This window comes from Heterocephalus glaber, unplaced genomic scaffold (genome assembly GCF_053883595.1).
Source record: "Heterocephalus glaber isolate CG9 unplaced genomic scaffold, H.glaber_assembly_v1.0 deba00001547, whole genome shotgun sequence".
Lineage (NCBI taxonomy): Eukaryota > Metazoa > Chordata > Mammalia > Rodentia > Bathyergidae > Heterocephalus > Heterocephalus glaber.
Window position 1 is genome coordinate 5,873,097 of NW_028258340.1, and position 12,082 is coordinate 5,885,178.

The 12,082-nt window shown below is 34.3% G+C and overlaps 1 pseudogene; it reads right to left on the bottom strand.

Annotated features, from left to right (window-relative positions):
* Nucleotides 1-8,902: 8,902 nt before the first annotated feature.
* Nucleotides 8,903-9,342, bottom strand: LOC101725907 (triple QxxK/R motif-containing protein pseudogene; annotated as a pseudogene).
* Nucleotides 9,343-12,082: the final 2,740 nt, after the last annotated feature.

Below are 12,082 nucleotides of genomic sequence, written 5' to 3' on the forward strand. Positions count from 1 at the left end.
TCCTCATTTCATCATTTCTACTGCTCCTTGTTTCTGACTTAGAGTGTCCTTACTCCTTGTTTCTGTGTCCAAAGAGTGGCAGTGTTCAATTTTCTCATCTTCTCTAAGTGCTTTTGCTTAAAATGGGAGACAATTACATTCACAGCAGAAGAAAATTATGGGTGTAAATACTTCATACTTTCAACTATATATCTTCAAGAGTGTTTCTATTGATCAACTTAGAATTAGAACATTCAAGACTTAAGGTAGGTCAAGCATCAAGCACTAAGTTAGCACTAAGCACCACTTAGTTTATTATGAAACTATCCAAAACCACTTCACAAAGCCTCAAGAATGGTTTGGGAATCAGAGAGGTTTCATTATCTAGGTAAGAATAGTTAATAGAGTTATTTAAGAAGCACAAACATTGAAAACTCATGAACCAGCCTATCCTGGTCTTATTCTATTCTGTAATTCTTCAAAATCTACAAGTATTTCTTGAGGACTCTTTAAGTAGTTGATGCAGATCAATAGTATCTTGATTTTTCAAGGACAGCAAATAATTAATACAAACTTGGCAAACAACTTGAGAGAAAAATCAACCTCTGGTGCTAATGTGACATATTTTTTACTTGTTCATTCTAAGGTATGTATTTTTGCTTCGTTCACCCACTTAGCAATTATGCAATATGTTTAGAATGCCATCATTGTTTTTAAGGACTATCTATTGGCATTCGATCACACTATCCTCATTATATGATTTGCCTTTAAAAAATAACCTAATATTACTACCTTGGGGAGATTTTAGAATAGATTAAAGGGAAGAGAAATCAACCACCCATAGGAGGGGTTCTGGGAAGATGGCAGCCTGAACACAGGATTTTTACTCCTTGTTTCTTCTAACTTCATGCTGGAGTGAATTACCAGTAAGTTAAAGCTTGTGTGTCTGTCTTCCTGTCAGTTTTCTGTCTTTAGTGAAGGAAAGGATTGCAAAGGTGGCATAGAGATGATCTTGCTTCACTGTAAGAACCTGAGCATGATTCCACACATCTGGAATCTTCAGGCCTCCCAGATTACTTTGTAGAAATCAGGCAAGCTGGAGAAAGGTACCTTCTCTGCAGCATGATTTTAATCACCAGAGGAGAAGAGACCATTCTTACTGATGCAGCCTGAGATGCCCACACTCTGAGGCTCTCTGCAAGGGTGGTAAGCAAATTCTAGGAATTGGCTAAACCTGTGGAGATCAGCCCTCTTTCCCTGTTCATCACCATGTACCTGAGATACCCTGCTGATCCTATGGATTTTTTCCCTTGCATTGTTCTTCTTTGAATGGTTTTAATTTTTGTATGTATGTGTGTTTGATAATAAAGTTATTTTTAAAAAATCATGAGTAAAGGGGATACAAAATTCTTTGTACTTTTCTGCAATTTATTTCAAAACAATTTTTTAAAAGTAAACCTGTGAGGTGGGCCTATTACTGGGCTTGTTTCACAGGTGAGAAAAAGAAGGCTTAGAGCAGCCAAGGAACTTGCCCCAAAGCACTCAGTATTGCGTGGACTTCTGTCAGATGTCTGAATACAGTAGGTGGAGGGGAGTGAGCAGCAACTGGCCTGTTAAAGATGTTAGAATCTGCACAGTAGTCGTGTCACTGTCTTGTTAGGGTTCTTGTCCTTTAGGCTGCACAATAAAACACTCAACTCAAAGTTGTCCACATAAATAGAAATCTTTCCATATAGCTGTGTTTGGTCATGCTTCTAGTCACTCTTGGTTGTCATCCAAACCCAGACTATGCCAGAATGCAGAATGAGATGTTGTGAACACTGATGTTGGGCTCTGTATATCTGAAGACCTAAGTGAGATGTTGAAGAAAAGGTCTGGCCTACTACCAAAAGACTAATCTCCTATGATAATTAATAAAGGCTACATTAATAAAAGCTCTAACAAGATAGTTTGTCTCTAGACCTAGCTAATAAGGTGGTTTTTGACGGTGGTGAAAAGGTATGAGTAGCAAAAAGAAAAGGAACATGTGTTAAAGGAAGTGATGGACTTAAAATTGAGCAATTTGTCATTTAGAATATAAAAGATTGGCTCTTTGGGGGGAGAGCTAGCATCATAATTCAGCAGGTATCTTTCATATCTACTTTGTAGCAAGTACAAAATATGTGGTAAAGGTTAATATTAAAACAACTTTTTATTTCCTAAAATTAAGCCCTTGCGGTGGGGCCATAGCTCATTGGTAGGGTACTTGCCCAACATAGCCAAGGCCCAGGGTTTGAGACTCAGCACTGCAAAAAAAAAATTCTATATAAATAACTTAGTTTTCCTTTTAATAAACACATTCAAATCATCAACTTTAATATATCTCAAATGGCATTTGACTAAAAAAAAGAGACAATATAAAATTATATTAAAAATCATTGGCTTTTTAGGTAAAAGATATATGCTAGACTTTCATATTCCTGGACACAAACTGATATACTGGTGGCTTTTATCTAAGAGTAATTTTAACCATAAAGAAACCATAACCATTATCTCCCGTTTCATCAACACTGAATGGCTCTCATGGTCATTTGTTAATGTCTGCCACACTGAACTGGTTTTGGGAAATTAAGTGCATTTTGAAAAGAGAATCAAAAGACTTAGCTATGTTTCCCAGGAATAAGGAGATAGAACAAGCTAAATATCCAAAGAAGGAACTGTTTTCCAAAGGATTTGTGGGTTTTGGTGGCTACTTTACTATCTGTCATACCTTACTGATTGTAAAGTAATGTGAATAGTAGGCATTAGAATTTTATGGATCAAATTCTAAGATCCAGGCAATTCTTGATTCTTTGGCATGACCAAGTTCAGTAAGAGCATTCTTATCAATAATGACCATCAAATATCGTGGTTAGAAATTTTTCTGATAGTTCCAGAATTGTCTCTGATGTTCCTGACATGAGATCACCACACCATACACAAATCCCTTCTAATCATACTAAACTTCCATTTCTTCTGTTGTGAAATCTAAAAGGACCCAATTACAGGCTGTCATGTCAGGACTCAGCATACATACTTGTTAAAGGGTATCTTTTTCCACTTGAGTGTTTCAGTCATTCTCACAGGTTCTCATTTTGATTATCTTTTAAATAAATGTTTACTTTTGGAGCAATAACAAAGCAACAGCACATACACTTTCCCAGCCACTAGTAGTGCTTATGTTGAAGTGAATAGTCTGATTTCCCAAGTGAGAATAAGTTTTTTTCCTTAATTTTTCCTTCCCTCAATATTGGGGTGAGTGATTGTCAAGTTTTGCGAAGAATGGTGTATATATGTGTACTATTAGTGATATTTAGAAGTTATATTTAAGCTTTCAGTAGTATTTTGCTGATTGACCTACAAGGGCTGATTTTAATCTATGACCTGATGTTTTTGGTCCATTTAGATAAGAAACAAAATGCAGTCATCTATCAGTATCTACAGGGGGTTGGTTCCAGGAGCCCCTGTAAATAACAAAACCTGCAGATGCTCAGTTCCATTATATAAAATGGCATAGTACTGGCATATAAGCTGCATATATCTTCCCATATGCTTTACGTCACCTGTAGATCACTTATATTGTAAATGTAAAATCCATATAAATAGTTACTATACTGTATTATTCAGGGATTAATGACAAAAAATCTGTACATATTTAGTACAAATACAATTTTTAAAATATTTCAATCTGCAGTTGATGGACATAGAGGGCTGACTGTACCTACATTTTGAAATGTGTGTCAAACCCCCTGTCACTCATTTTCTTGATAGTCACAAAGACCACCTTTCAAGACTGGAGAAGACCAATCGCTTAAGCTTTTGTGGAGACAAGTCTCAATCTGACATCCCAGGCAGTTTTGTTTAGTGCTGTGTCTTACATTCAAGAGAGCCCATCAATTTTTTCTTTCTCTTTTCCTTATTCTTTTTCCTTTCTGTTTTCTTCTTGCTAGCAGAAAGCCATCATTAAGATTTGCAATTCTCTAAAAGAAGTCAAGCATATTAACTGAACTCTTCAAGAAGGAATTAATTAGTTCTAATAACAATTTTCATTAAATAAGGAGTGATGTTGCGTATTTAAGAAGAAAAGTTGAATAATAGAGTTTTTAAAATAAAGCTCTTAACATAATCGTCTTTTTAAAAAATCCCATCTGACATGGCCAAGATATCTGAGCTAGAGCAAAAATCATAAACCTTGGGAAAGTATAAAAATGTCATCGCCTTTTTGAAAGCTGCTTTGTCATTCATACAATGGTGATGAGAGCTACCTCCTAGGGATAATGTGAAGCAGTCCATGTGAGCAAATTACTCAATATTATTACAATTCACTTTCCTTATTTTAAAAAGGAGAATGATCAATGATAGATAATTCTATCTTTAAATATGTCTGACTGAGCTTGAATAGGTATCCATTGAGAGTGAATTCCATTTACTCAAATCATACCACATTATGCAAATGAAGAAAATGTAACTAGTCTGTCAGTGAGTTAGTAAATTGACTGTCAAACTCTATGATTGGGACATGTATTCTGTTATCATGGAGTATACATATCCAGTAAAAAGCATGAAAGTTATGAAAAGAGCTGAAATCTGGAACTTGCTAGGGGAAATTAGGGAGTAGGTAGCAATATATGGGGACTCAGAAGGAGGTGAGGAAATATATTTTAAGTCTCATAGATTAACTAGGATCCCTTTAAAATTTTTAAGAATGTAATATTCTCTTGATAATGTTATTTGATGCTGTTTAATGACTAATATGCTTCATCTTTCGCAAGTATTAGATATTATGTAGAGGCAAGATCAGATATTGTACATAAAAAGCTTTCTTTCATGCTTTTCTATTCCTTGATCATATTATAGTAAGGCTATTCCACTTAGTCCCAAAGATACCTTGAAATTATATCAACTCTATCACCTTTTAAAAATTTAAAAAAATTCCTTAGTATTGCTGGTTGTGGTGACACACACCTGTAATCCTGGCACTCTGAGAGGCTGAGGTAGGAGGATCTCAAGTTCAACTCACTGTGGGCAACTTAGTGACTTTAAAAGACCCTATCTCAAAAAGAATTAAAAGATTTGGGTTTATAATTCAGTGCAAAGGCCCTGGATTCAATCCCCAGTACGGTAAAAAAAATTTCAGTACTTAAATTAAGGATAAATGGGAAGATAGAAAGTTGATATTAGGTCTTTTCCTGGCCTAAGATCAAAAAGTAAGGTGCTTATTTTCTGTAGGTTTTGTAGAAAATGAGGGGGTTTTTTTTGCCAGTATGAGCTGGATCAAATTCATACATCTCAAATTTTCTAGGACAGTTGTGATTTAAAATATTTGTTCCCATTATTACTGAGTGACATAGTACTTGACAGAGTGTGTCTCAGTTTTAATATTCAGACTTTGTTCAGTTTATACTTTTTAGTAGTTGCTATGTATCAAATCATAGGGTACATATCTTTTGTAAATAAATAAACCAGAGTTATTTTAAAACATGACTGATTAATCATAGTCCATTCAACAAGTATATATAGGTAGCTTCAATACTTTGGCAGTGAGCAAGGCAGACTCATTTCTTGCCCTAATAAGGTTTTCATTCAAGCAGGTCAGTATGTCCTATCTATCCTGCCAATAGTCTCTGTTTCTGTATAGTGATTGTCCATGTTTGTCTTCTGTGTTTAAGTGGCTATTTCACCTTTGTGTACTTAGAGTAAAAAAGCAATAACATCTATCTCCAAAAGTTCAAGCTGAAGTCTCACTTAGTAAACTATTTTAAATACATTATTAGATCTACTTCTTTTGACTACTTGTCTGTATTTTAAAGATTTTATAAAGTACCAATTTACTTCTCCTTTTTGCTCTCCAGATTTACACCATATAAATACTATAAAAAAGATGCATCTCCTAAAATAGAGTGGGAAAAAAAAAGATAATAGTAAGTTTGGAGGGAATGAAAATGATTTCATTGTTCTCTCCTTACTCAGATTTTTTCTTTTGTTGGCTTTTAAAAGGAGCTTATTAATAAGCTCTTTCTGTACACATTCACCTTCTTCTAGTTTCTGCTCCTGCCCTTGACAAAACCTGATAAGTTTTCCCATTGCCCCATGCCCACATCTATTGATGTGCAGAAAGAATGATATCACACTGAGATTAATCCTTTCATGATGGGCAACATGACCCAGTGACTCATTCTATCTCCTGCAATTAGCTATTCAAGGCAGTTGTAATTGCTTGCTCTTTGAATGAGTCTTTAAAGATTTTTTGCCTATTTCTAGGAAATCAGTGGGGTTTTGCACATTTTTAAGTTCTTAAATTTGAGATCAACCGTGTGCAAAGTATGAGATGGCAATGGATGTTGTAAAGCTTGGTTAAGGAAGTGCTACTGGAGGCAACCAGGTAAGAATTGGAAGAAGCTGGGCAGAGACTGTGAAGGGAACAAGTCAGAGCACAATTTTAGGTTTCAGGTAAAGTCCTAGTGAGATCAGCTAATCACACAGGGGAAGTCTGGTAAGTATGTTGTTCCTCAGAGTTTGTCCTAACTAGACCAAGAGCTCTGGACTGTTATACATTTTTATAAACCAGTCACTGACCAAGGGCAAACCTGGGCAAATAAACTCTCGAGCAACAGCATGATTTGTAACAAAGCAGTTTCAGACCCCAACAAGTCTCAAGTGTCAAGCTTCGAAGCAAAGGTATCCCAAAGCTGAGGGAGGGTTAATTTGAAAGATAAAACAGATTGAAGGGGATTTAGGAGGAATACCAGTGTCCACTGAAGAAAGCAGTTAATATAAATGCACATTTTCGACCCAAGGGATAAAGAGCCTGCCCAGCATCCTATCTGGTATCATACCTGTCATTTGGTATCTGCACCTGTAATCCCAGCACTCTGTGAGGCTGAGGCAGAAGGATCACAAGTTCTAGCCTAGGCTGGGCAACTTAGTGACCTAGAGAGATCTTGTCTTAAAATAAAAGTAAGTACTATATGAAAAGGGCTGGAGTGTAGGCCAGTGTGAAGGCCCTGGATTTAGTCCCTAGGACCACAAAAAATATTTTTACTTGACAGCTATAAATCAATTATTTATCCACAGAGCCAAGTGAATATTGTGTGATTTCACTTTTTATAATTTTATCTAATTTTGTACTTAACATGGATGGACCACTAGTAAGGGTAATACAATTAGATTGTTATCTTCTCCTAAGTTTGCCACAGAAACTCACAATAAAAGTTAATATCTAAAACTATCTTTATGTGAGTGGCATGTCATTCTTTGGGTATGAAGATGGCCTTTGGGCTAGTTATAGGGATCATTCCATTTCCGTTGTTCTCAGTGGTACTATATACATAAAGATAGATTTGCATTAACATAAAGAATAACCTTGAAAGGACCTGAGGATTTAGCTCAGTGGTGCTGCCGCCCACCTCGCAAGCACAAGGTCCCGAGTTCGATCCCCAGTATCAATCAATCAATCAATAAATAAAATAACCTTGAAGGGAAATCCAGTCACCAAAAAACATCCTAATGGGTTCACGTAGAAACGGAATGATTTAGTCTTATGAATCATGATTTGGTTTGCGGTAAGCTTTGGTAGATATGTTAACTAACTGGGTATAGCAATATTGTATCTTATCAAATGCCACTAGGTGAAATCACCTCCTCTCTCAATTACCCTACTTCCTAAGTTATTGCTCAATAAACAGCAATAGATGAGAATCCAAATGGGGGAATTTAGGCATATTTGCTGTGATTTATTAGATTACAAGTACAATTCTTGAAAACCTGTAGATAAATTTTATTTAACCTCTCTAAAAGGACAATAAAACCTCAAAGTTACCACCAATTGGCAAGATATCTAATCAGGTTGACATTTATTTAGAATAATAAATGTCAGTTTAATTTATTGATCAGAAGACTTAGATCATTTCTTTAAAGAAGTAGTCCAAGGACTATACTGAATAAAGGTGTATTTCTTTTTCTGATACTTCCCATTTTATTCCAGTATTTGTAAGACAAGATAAAATTCACAACCACTTAGCAAGTGAATTGTGTTCAGTCTTTCTTTCACAGACATGTCTTCAGAAACTTGCTTTAAAAGTAATAGACTCAGGTTTCCAATAGTTACTAACGTGATGCCTTTTGAGGAAATATAACCACAAATTTTAGAGACTTGCATCTCAGGGCAACAGTTCTGAAACAATTTAATTTTAATTATGAATCATAATGAGATTTGAAAGGAAGTTTGACCTTTGAGTAGACAGTAGTAATTAAAATTCAAGAAAAGAACAACTGCAGGTAAATCACCAGGAACAAGCAGAGATCTCCAGCTCTCTTACCTGACACAGCACTTAGTTAAACACATTGTAAAATGTGGAATAAATAATATGAAACTATGCCTGGCATGAACTGCAGTTGACCATAATATATAAATTTTTAAATATACTATGGTATTAGGTTCTATTTACTAATGTTCTATTTAGAATTTTTGTATTAATATTTATAAGTGATATTGGTCCAATAATTTTTATGGGACCAGTGTTATATTTGTTTCATAAAAAGATGTTGGAAATTTTCCTTCATTTTAAATGCATGCCATATTAGGACTATGTGATCTCTAAAAGTTTCATAAAACTAGTCTGAAACCACCTGAGGTAGATATTTTAATGAGGAGTCCTTTCTTGAGAACTTCTTTTATCATGCAGATTGTTCTGTTCAAGTGTCCTACCTCTATCAAATCAATTTTTATAAACTATATTTTCCTAAGAAGTTATCCATTTAATCTAGATTTTCAAAAGTAAGTGAAAAGCACATTCTTATAATTTTTTGGCCATGTATCAAAAGTTATCCTACCCCTTGTTATTTCTTGTTTATGCTTTATTCTTTTTTTTCTTTCATAAAACTATTATTCTTTATTGTTGCTCAGCTAATCTTCATTTGAGTCCAGATCGGGGTCAACACCCGTGGACAGTCTGAGATAAAAGAAAGCATAGAAAGCCAGCAGGAGGGCCAATATAGCTGCAAGCATGAGGCCAACTTCCTTTATGCCTATTGCTGTTCTCTTAGCTTCTGCTTTTAATTTGGTTGTTCGTAAAATAGGTTTGGGTTTTTTTATAATCCTGTTTACCAATTTGCTTTCTGTACTGATCAACAGGAAGTTTTGTAGTGGAAGCATCTTTTCTACCCATTTTTGATCTCCAAAATGCCTGCTTGCGCTGTGTCCTTGATGCTGCCAAGTCTGAACCTTGGGGAGCTGCCAAGGGGTAAGATGTTTCCAAAACCAAGGTCTTTACTGAGGAAGCTGTGCTTGCGTTTCTGGCATATTCATTTCCAGATATCAAAAAGAATATTTCTGGTTGTTTTTTTTCTACTCAGCTCAACCAACGCAAAGGCCGACAAACTTCGCGTCCGGCTGGAAACGTTGCTGTCCACGGTCCTGTCCTATGCTTTATTCTTTTTAACTAAATTGACTAGTCATTTATTTAGTCTTTGGTTTTGTCAGAGATTCAGGATTTTGATTTATTAATTTAACTGACTTTGTGTTCTCTACTTCACTAATTTCTAATTTAGTTTAAAATTTTTAAATTGACATAATGTACATATTTACAGGGTAGTGTGTGGTCATCCAATACTACATGTTTGTAATATGTAATGATACAATTAGGGTAAGTAGCATTTCTGTTGTCTTAAACATTTATTTTTGGAGGGTTGGGAAATTGTTGTCTTCTATTTCTTTGTAAAGTATATAATAAATTTTTATAAACTAGTAATCCTACTGTGCTATAGAACACTAGGACTGACTGTTCCCTAATTTTAAATTTTGGTACCTGTTACTGTGCTTTCATTATGCTCCCTACATCTTTCATAGTCTCTAGTGATCACTTTACTTTCTACTCCTCTGAAATCAGCTTTTTTAGCTTTCACATGTGAGAAAATAAAATATCTGTCTTTTTGTGCCTGGCTTATCTCACTTAACATAATGATCTCCAGTTCCATCCATGTACCACAAATGACACGACTTCATTCTTTTTATGGCTCTATAATATTCACACACATGTATACATACACTATATATAATATTCATATATATTGATTCTCTTTATTTATCTATAGAAAGGGACTTTGCTGATTTCATATCTTGGCTACTGCGGATAGTGCTGCAATAGCCATGTAAATGCAGATATGTCTTTGATATATTGATTTAATTTCCTTTGAATATATACCTAATAATATTTTCTTACTTTGTTTTCTTTCTATTTACTTTTTCTTTTTTTAGCTTTTTGAGTTGGAAATTTAATTTATTTTCATTCTTTTATTTTTTATCAATGAGGCTGTTTGATACTATAAGTTTTCCTCTGATCATTGCTCTAAATGTACATCATGGATTCTGATATGTAGTGCTTCCATTATCACCTTTTTTCAGAGACTTTGTAATATTTTGTGTTTACTTTTGCACTAAGATTTTCTTACTGGAAGTGTTTTTGATTCTGAGGTAGAAGGATATTTTTATTTGTTTTGTATGTAGCTTATGTTTTAGTTTATACTTTTATTGCCATATGACCATATAATGTTGTTTGTAATATTAATATTTTATGAAACCACATGATCTTTTGGGAGGATGCACTGATATATCATCAATTCTTGAGAAAGTTCCATGTTCCATGTATACTGGAGAAATTATATTTTATATTATCAGTGTATGGTGTTCAGAATACCTTATTGCTTTAGCTATTTAGATCATTTATTTACTAATTTGCTTATTTTTTAATTTATGATTCACTTTACTTTTCATGTACTGAGGGTGGTATGCTAAAGGCTTCTATTAATTTCTCCTTTTACCTTCTATACTCCTGCTATATATAGGTCATTGCTATTTTGATACATTTATTTTAATAACTATTGTATTTTCAGCTTTAGCACTATATTTTTGTTTAATTGATGGCTCTGAGCTCTGAATTCTAGGTAACAAGATTGCAACTTTGTGTTCTTATTTTTTTCATTTCAGTAGTACTTTTTCTCATACCTTTATTTTTAGATGTTTGGAATTTCTCCATTTTTATATTCTATATGAAATAAGGCTAGGTTTGCTTTATTTGCCAATTTGAAAATCCATTTCTTTTAACAGGTAAGTTGAAACTCTTCACGTTTATTGATATGACCTGGCATGTTTCAATTCTTCATATTAATTTATCCCATCATTTTTAATTCATTTTGTTTTGTTTACCTCGTTTTATTCTTTATTTCTTTATTTCTTTATTTTGTACTGGGGATCGAACTCGCGACCTTGCGCTTGCGAGGCAGGCGGTGGCACCACTGAGCTAAATCCCTGGCCAGCTCGTTTTATTCTTTTTGGTTGTTTTTATGCTTTTTAAATTTTTTTGGTATTTAGGAAATTTACATTTTTATTTTAGTTTTACATTTGTATTAACATCTTTTACTGTAACCCTATTTTGTAACAAAGACCATTTATTTTTTCTCTTTTTCCCAAATCAGTCTAGCGAAAAACAGCTTTTGCTTTGATAACTGTTTAGTTTTTGCATTTCCTTAATTTCTGCTCTTAGGGCTAGCATTTGATTTCTTCTGCTCTTCACATTAATTTTAGCATTTCTATTTTATGAGCTGAAAAAATTTATACAGTGGACCCTTGACTTCTGAACTTAATTGGCTGCTGAGGGCTGATGGTAACTCAGATTGGTTAAGTCAATACAGCTGAAATCTGGATGTTTACTGGATACAAGCTATAGATAACAAGAAGCAGATGAGTCTTCCATTAACTTAATTACCCCAAGTTGTTCGTACATCAGGCCAATCATAACTTGAGGGTCCACTGTATTTCTAAACATTTATCTTTAAGGCCATAACTTTAATCTGTACCAGTACCAGTTATTGCACATATTGGGTGTACTTGGCACAGAAGCCTTGGTTATCATTGTTGAAAAACCATTTCTAACTATCATGATGGATACAACAACTATTTCAACAGGAAAATACGTGAAGCCAAGTAATGTTTCACAATTTTAGAGTTTAAATTCTGACTTTACTAGAAATACAGTTTCAGGCTGATATAAAAGACAGTTGACCAGTGCTCTTTAAAAAAAAGTCTTGC